Genomic DNA, 6,662 nt, shown 5'->3' with positions numbered 1-6,662 from the left:
ACCATTGCGCCACGGAAGCCCAAAAATTAAATTTTCGTCAGGTATTGTGGAAAAACTTTGCCTTTTTACGATACATTTGAGACTTCACAACACCGCTCCCGGGTGGGCTCGAACCACCGACCTTTCGGTTAACAGCCGAACGCACTAACCATTGCGCCACGGAAGCCCAAAAATTAAATGTTCGTCAGGTATTGTGGAAAAACTCTGACTGTTTACGTTACATTTGAGATCCCATAACACCGCTACCGGGTGGGCTCGAACCACCACTCTATTGGTTAACAGCCGAGCGCGCTAACCATTGAGCCACGGAAGCTCAGAAATTAAATGGTTGTCAGGTATTGTGGAAAAGTTATGACTTTTCACGCTACATCTGAGACCCCACAACACCTCTCCCGGGTGGGCTCGAACCACCAACCTTTCGGTTAACAGCTGAACGCGCTAAAAAATGCGCCACGGAAGCCCAAAAATTAAATGTTCGTCAGGTATTGTGGAAAAACTCTGACTTTTACGTTACATTTGAGACCCCACAACACCTCTCCCGGGTGGGCTCGAACCACCAACCTTTCGGTTAACAGCTGAACGCGCTAACCATTGCGCCACGGAAGCCCAAAAATTAAATGTTCGTCAGGTATTGTGGAAAAACTCTGACTTTTTACGTTACATTTGAGATCCCATAACACCGCTCCCGGGTGGGCTTGAACCACCAACCTTTCGTTTAACAGCCGAACGCGCTAACCATTGCGCCACGGAAGCCCAAAAATTAAATGTTCGTCAGGTATTGTGGAAAAACTCTGACTTTTTACGTTACATTTGAGACCCCACAACACCTCTCCCGGGTGGGCTCGAACCACAAACCTTTCGGTTAACAGCTGAACGCGCTAACCATTGCGCCACGGAAGCCCAAATATTAAATGTTCGTCAGGTATTGTGGAAAAACTCTGACTTTTTACGTTACATTTGAGATCCCATAACACCGCTCCCGTGTGGGCTCGAACCACCAACCTTTCGGTTAACAGCCGAACGCGCTATCCATTGCGCCACGGAAGCCCAAAAAATAAATGTTCGTCAGTTATTGTGGAAAAACTTTGCCTTTTTACGTTACATTTGAGACTACACAACACCGCTCCCGGGTGGGCTCGAACCACCAACCTATTGGTTAACAGCCGAACGCGCTAACCATTGAGCCACGGAAGCTCAGAAATTGAATGGTTGTCAGGTATTGTAGAAAAACTCTGACTTTATACGTTACATTTGAGATCCCATAACACCGCTCCCGGGTGGGCTCGAACCTCCAACCTTTCGGTTAACAGCTGAACGCGCTAACCATTGCGCCACGGAAGCCCAAAAATTAAATGTTCGTCAGGTATTGTGGAAAAACTTTGCCTTTTTACGTTATATTTGAGACTTCACAACACCGCTCCCGGGTGGGCTCGAACCACCAACCTAATGGTTAACAGCCGAACGCGCTAACCATTGAGCCACGGAAGCTCAGAAATTGAATGGTTGTCAGGTATTGTGGAAAAACTTTGCCTTTTTACGTTACATTTGAGACTTCACAACACCGCTCCCGGGTGGGCTCGAACCACCGACCTTTCGGTTAACAGCCGAACGCACTAACCATTGCGCCACGGAAGCCCAAAAATTAAATGTTCGTCAGGTATTGTGGAAAAACTTTGCCTTTTTACGATACATTTGAGACTTCACAACACCGCTCCCGGGTGGGCTCGAACCACCGACCTTTCGGTTAACAGCCGAACGCACTAACCATTGCGCCACGGAAGCCCAAAAATTAAATGTTCGTCAGGTATTGTGGAAAAACTCTGACTGTTTACGTTACATTTGACATCCCATAACACCGCTCCCGGGTGGGCTCGAACCACCAACCTTTCGTTTAACAGCCGAACGCGCTAACCATTGCGCCACGGAAGCCTAAGAAATAAATGTTCGTCAGGTATTGTGGAAAAACTTTGCCTTTTTACGTTACATTTGAGACTTCACAACACCGCTCCCGGGTGGGCTCGAACCACCGACCTTTCGGTTATCAGCCGAACGCACTAACCATTGCGCCACGGAAGCCCAAAAATTAAATTTTCGTCAGGTATTGTGGAAAAACTTTGCCTTTTTACGATACATTTGAGACTTCACAACACCGCTCCCGGGTGGGCTCGAACCACCGACCTTTCGGTTAACAGCCGAACGCACTAACCATTGCGCCACGGAAGCCCAAAAATTAAATGTTCGTCAGGTATTGTGGAAAAACTCTGACTGTTTACGTTACATTTGAGATCCCATAACACCGCTACCGGGTGGGCTCGAACCACCACTCTATTGGTTAACAGCCGAGCGCGCTAACCATTGAGCCACGGAAGCTCAGAAATTAAATGGTTGTCAGGTATTGTGGAAAAGTTATGACTTTTCACGCTACATCTGAGACCCCACAACACCTCTCCCGGGTGGGCTCGAACCACCAACCTTTCGGTTAACAGCTGAACGCTCTAAAAAATGCGCCACGGAAGCCCAAAAATTAAATGTTCGTCAGGTATTGTGGAAAAACTCTGACTTTTACGTTACATTTGAGACCCCACAACACCTCTCCCGGGTGGGCTCGAACCACCAACCTTTCGGTTAACAGCTGAACGCGCTAACCATTGCGCCACGGAAGCCCAAAAATTAAATGTTCGTCAGGTATTGTGGAAAAACTCTGACTTTTTACGTTACATTTGAGATCCCATAACACCGCTCCCGGGTGGGCTTGAACCACCAACCTTTCGTTTAACAGCCGAACGCGCTAACCATTGCGCCACGGAAGCCCAAAAATTAAATGTTCGTCAGGTATTGTGGAAAAACTCTGACTTTTTACGTTACATTTGAGACCCCACAACACCTCTCCCGGGTGGGCTCGAACCACAAACCTTTCGGTTAACAGCTGAACGCGCTAACCATTGCGCCACGGAAGCCCAAATATTAAATGTTCGTCAGGTATTGTGGAAAAACTCTGACTTTTTACGTTACATTTGAGATCCCATAACACCGCTCCCGTGTGGGCTCGAACCACCAACCTTTCGGTTAACAGCCGAACGCGCTATCCATTGCGCCACGGAAGCCCAAAAAATAAATGTTCGTCAGTTATTGTGGAAAAACTTTGCCTTTTTACGTTACATTTGAGACTACACAACACCGCTCCCGGGTGGGCTCGAACCACCAACCTATTGGTTAACAGCCGAACGCGCTAACCATTGAGCCACGGAAGCTCAGAAATTGAATGGTTGTCAGGTATTGTAGAAAAACTCTGACTTTCTACGTTACATTTGAGATCCCATAACACCGCTCCCGGGTGGGCTCGAACCTCCAACCTTTCGGTTAACAGCTGAACGCGCTAACCATTGCGCCACGGAAGCCCAAAAATTAAATGTTCGTCAGGTATTGTGGAAAAACTTTGCCTTTTTACGTTATATTTGAGACTTCACAACACCGCTCCCGGGTGGGCTCGAACCACCAACCTAATGGTTAACAGCCGAACGCGCTAACCATTGAGCCACGGAAGCTCAGAAATTGAATGGTTGTCAGGTATTGTGGAAAAACTTTGCCTTTTTACGTTACATTTGAGACTTCACAACACCGCTCCCGGGTGGGCTCGAACCACCGACCTTTCGGTTAACAGCCGAACGCACTAACCATTGCGCCACGGAAGCCCAAAAATTAAATGTTCGTCAGGTATTGTGGAAAAACTTTGCCTTTTTACGATACATTTGAGACTTCACAACACCGCTCCCGGGTGGGCTCGAACCACCGACCTTTCGGTTAACAGCGGAACGCACTAACCATTGCGCCACGGAAGCCCAAAAATTAAATGTTCGTCAGGTATTGTGGAAAAACTCTGACTGTTTACGTTACATTTGAGATCCCATAACACCGCTACCGGGTGGGCTCGAACCACCACTCTATTGGTTAACAGCCGAGCGCGCTAACCATTGAGCCACGGAAGCTCAGAAATTAAATGGTTGTCAGGTATTGTGGAAAAGTTATGACTTTTCACGCTACATCTGAGACCCCACAACACCTCTCCCGGGTGGGCTCGAACCACCAACCTTTCGGTTAACAGCTGAACGCGCTAAAAAATGCGCCACGGAAGCCCAAAAATTAAATGTTCGTCAGGTATTGTGGAAAAACTCTGACTTTTACGTTACATTTGAGACCCCACAACACCTCTCCCGGGTGGGCTCGAACCACCACTCTATTGGTTAACAGCCGAGCGCGCTAACCATTGAGCCACGGAAGCTCAGAAATTAAATGGTTGTCAGGTATTGTGGAAAAGTTATGACTTTTCACGCTACATCTGAGACCCCACAACACCTCTCCCGGGTGGGCTCGAACCACCAACCTTTCGGTTAACAGCTGAACGCTCTAAAAAATGCGCCACGGAAGCCCAAAAATTAAATGTTCGTCAGGTATTGTGGAAAAACTCTGACTTTTACGTTACATTTGAGACCCCACAACACCGCTCCCGGGTGGGCTCGAACCACCACTCTATTGGTTAACAGCCGAGCGCGCTAACCATTGAGCCACGGAAGCTCAGAAATTAAATGGTTGTCAGGTATTGTGGAAAAGTTATGACTTTTCACGCTACATCTGAGACCCCACAACACCTCTCCCGGGTGGGCTCGAACCACCAACCTTTCGGTTAACAGCTGAACGCTCTAAAAAATGCGCCACGGAAGCCCAAAAATTAAATGTTCGTCAGGTATTGTGGAAAAACTCTGACTGTTTACGTTACATTTGACATCCCATAACACCGCTCCCGGGTGGGCTCGAACCACCAACCTTTCGTTTAACAGCCGAACGCGCTAACCATTGCGCCACGGAAGCCTAAGAAATAAATGTTCGTCAGGTATTGTGGAAAAACTTTGCCTTTTTACGTTACATTTGAGACTTCACAACACCGCTCCCGGGTGGGCTCGAACCACCGACCTTTCGGTTATCAGCCGAACGCACTAACCATTGCGCCACGGAAGCCCAAAAATTAAATTTTCGTCAGGTATTGTGGAAAAACTTTGCCTTTTTACGATACATTTGAGACTTCACAACACCGCTCCCGGGTGGGCTCGAACCACCGACCTTTCGGTTAACAGCCGAACGCACTAACCATTGCGCCACGGAAGCCCAAAAATTAAATGTTCGTCAGGTATTGTGGAAAAACTCTGACTGTTTACGTTACATTTGAGATCCCATAACACCGCTACCGGGTGGGCTCGAACCACCACTCTATTGGTTAACAGCCGAGCGCGCTAACCATTGAGCCACGGAAGCTCAGAAATTAAATGGTTGTCAGGTATTGTGGAAAAGTTATGACTTTTCACGCTACATCTGAGACCCCACAACACCTCTCCCGGGTGGGCTCGAACCACCAACCTTTCGGTTAACAGCTGAACGCTCTAAAAAATGCGCCACGGAAGCCCAAAAATTAAATGTTCGTCAGGTATTGTGGAAAAACTCTGACTTTTACGTTACATTTGAGACCCCACAACACCTCTCCCGGGTGGGCTCGAACCACCAACCTTTCGGTTAACAGCTGAACGCGCTAACCATTGCGCCACGGAAGCCCAAAAATTAAATGTTCGTCAGGTATTGTGGAAAAACTCTGACTTTTTACGTTACATTTGAGATCCCATAACACCGCTCCCGGGTGGGCTTGAACCACCAACCTTTCGTTTAACAGCCGAACGCGCTAACCATTGCGCCACGGAAGCCCAAAAATTAAATGTTCGTCAGGTATTGTGGAAAAACTCTGACTTTTTACGTTACATTTGAGACCCCACAACACCTCTCCCGGGTGGGCTCGAACCACAAACCTTTCGGTTAACAGCTGAACGCGCTAACCATTGCGCCACGGAAGCCCAAATATTAAATGTTCGTCAGGTATTGTGGAAAAACTCTGACTTTTTACGTTACATTTGAGATCCCATAACACCGCTCCCGTGTGGGCTCGAACCACCAACCTTTCGGTTAACAGCCGAACGCGCTATCCATTGCGCCACGGAAGCCCAAAAAATAAATGTTCGTCAGTTATTGTGGAAAAACTTTGCCTTTTTACGTTACATTTGAGACTACACAACACCGCTCCCGGGTGGGCTCGAACCACCAACCTATTGGTTAACAGCCGAACGCGCTAACCATTGAGCCACGGAAGCTCAGAAATTGAATGGTTGTCAGGTATTGTAGAAAAACTCTGACTTTCTACGTTACATTTGAGATCCCATAACACCGCTCCCGGGTGGGCTCGAACCTCCAACCTTTCGGTTAACAGCTGAACGCGCTAACCATTGCGCCACGGAAGCCCAAAAATTAAATGTTCGTCAGGTATTGTGGAAAAACTTTGCCTTTTTACGTTATATTTGAGACTTCACAACACCGCTCCCGGGTGGGCTCGAACCACCAACCTAATGGTTAACAGCCGAACGCGCTAACCATTGAGCCACGGAAGCTCAGAAATTGAATGGTTGTCAGGTATTGTGGAAAAACTTTGCCTTTTTACGTTACATTTGAGACTTCACAACACCGCTCCCGGGTGGGCTCGAACCACCGACCTTTCGGTTAACAGCCGAACGCACTAACCATTGCGCCACGGAAGCCCAAAAATTAAATGTTCGTCAGGTATTGTGGAA

The 6,662-nt window shown here is 47.7% G+C and overlaps 2 non-coding genes across 2 annotated transcripts; both read right to left on the bottom strand.

Moving 5' to 3' along the window:
* Positions 1–2,003: 2,003 nt before the first annotated feature.
* Positions 2,004–2,076, bottom strand: TRNAI-GAU (transfer RNA isoleucine (anticodon GAU)). Its single transcript has one exon. It is a non-coding gene; the product is annotated as a tRNA-Ile (tRNA).
* Positions 2,077–4,940: 2,864 nt separating this feature from the next.
* Positions 4,941–5,013, bottom strand: TRNAI-GAU (transfer RNA isoleucine (anticodon GAU)). Its single transcript has one exon. It is a non-coding gene; the product is annotated as a tRNA-Ile (tRNA).
* Between the last annotated feature and the right edge of the window lie 1,649 nt (positions 5,014–6,662).

This window comes from Phalangium opilio, unplaced genomic scaffold (assembly GCF_054372755.1).
Source record: "Phalangium opilio isolate 3A_F unplaced genomic scaffold, DU_Popi_V2 ptg000505l_1, whole genome shotgun sequence".
Lineage (NCBI taxonomy): Eukaryota > Metazoa > Arthropoda > Arachnida > Opiliones > Phalangiidae > Phalangium > Phalangium opilio.
Note: the sequence above shows the minus strand (reverse complement) of the source record. Positions and strands in the feature narration are given on the sequence as shown.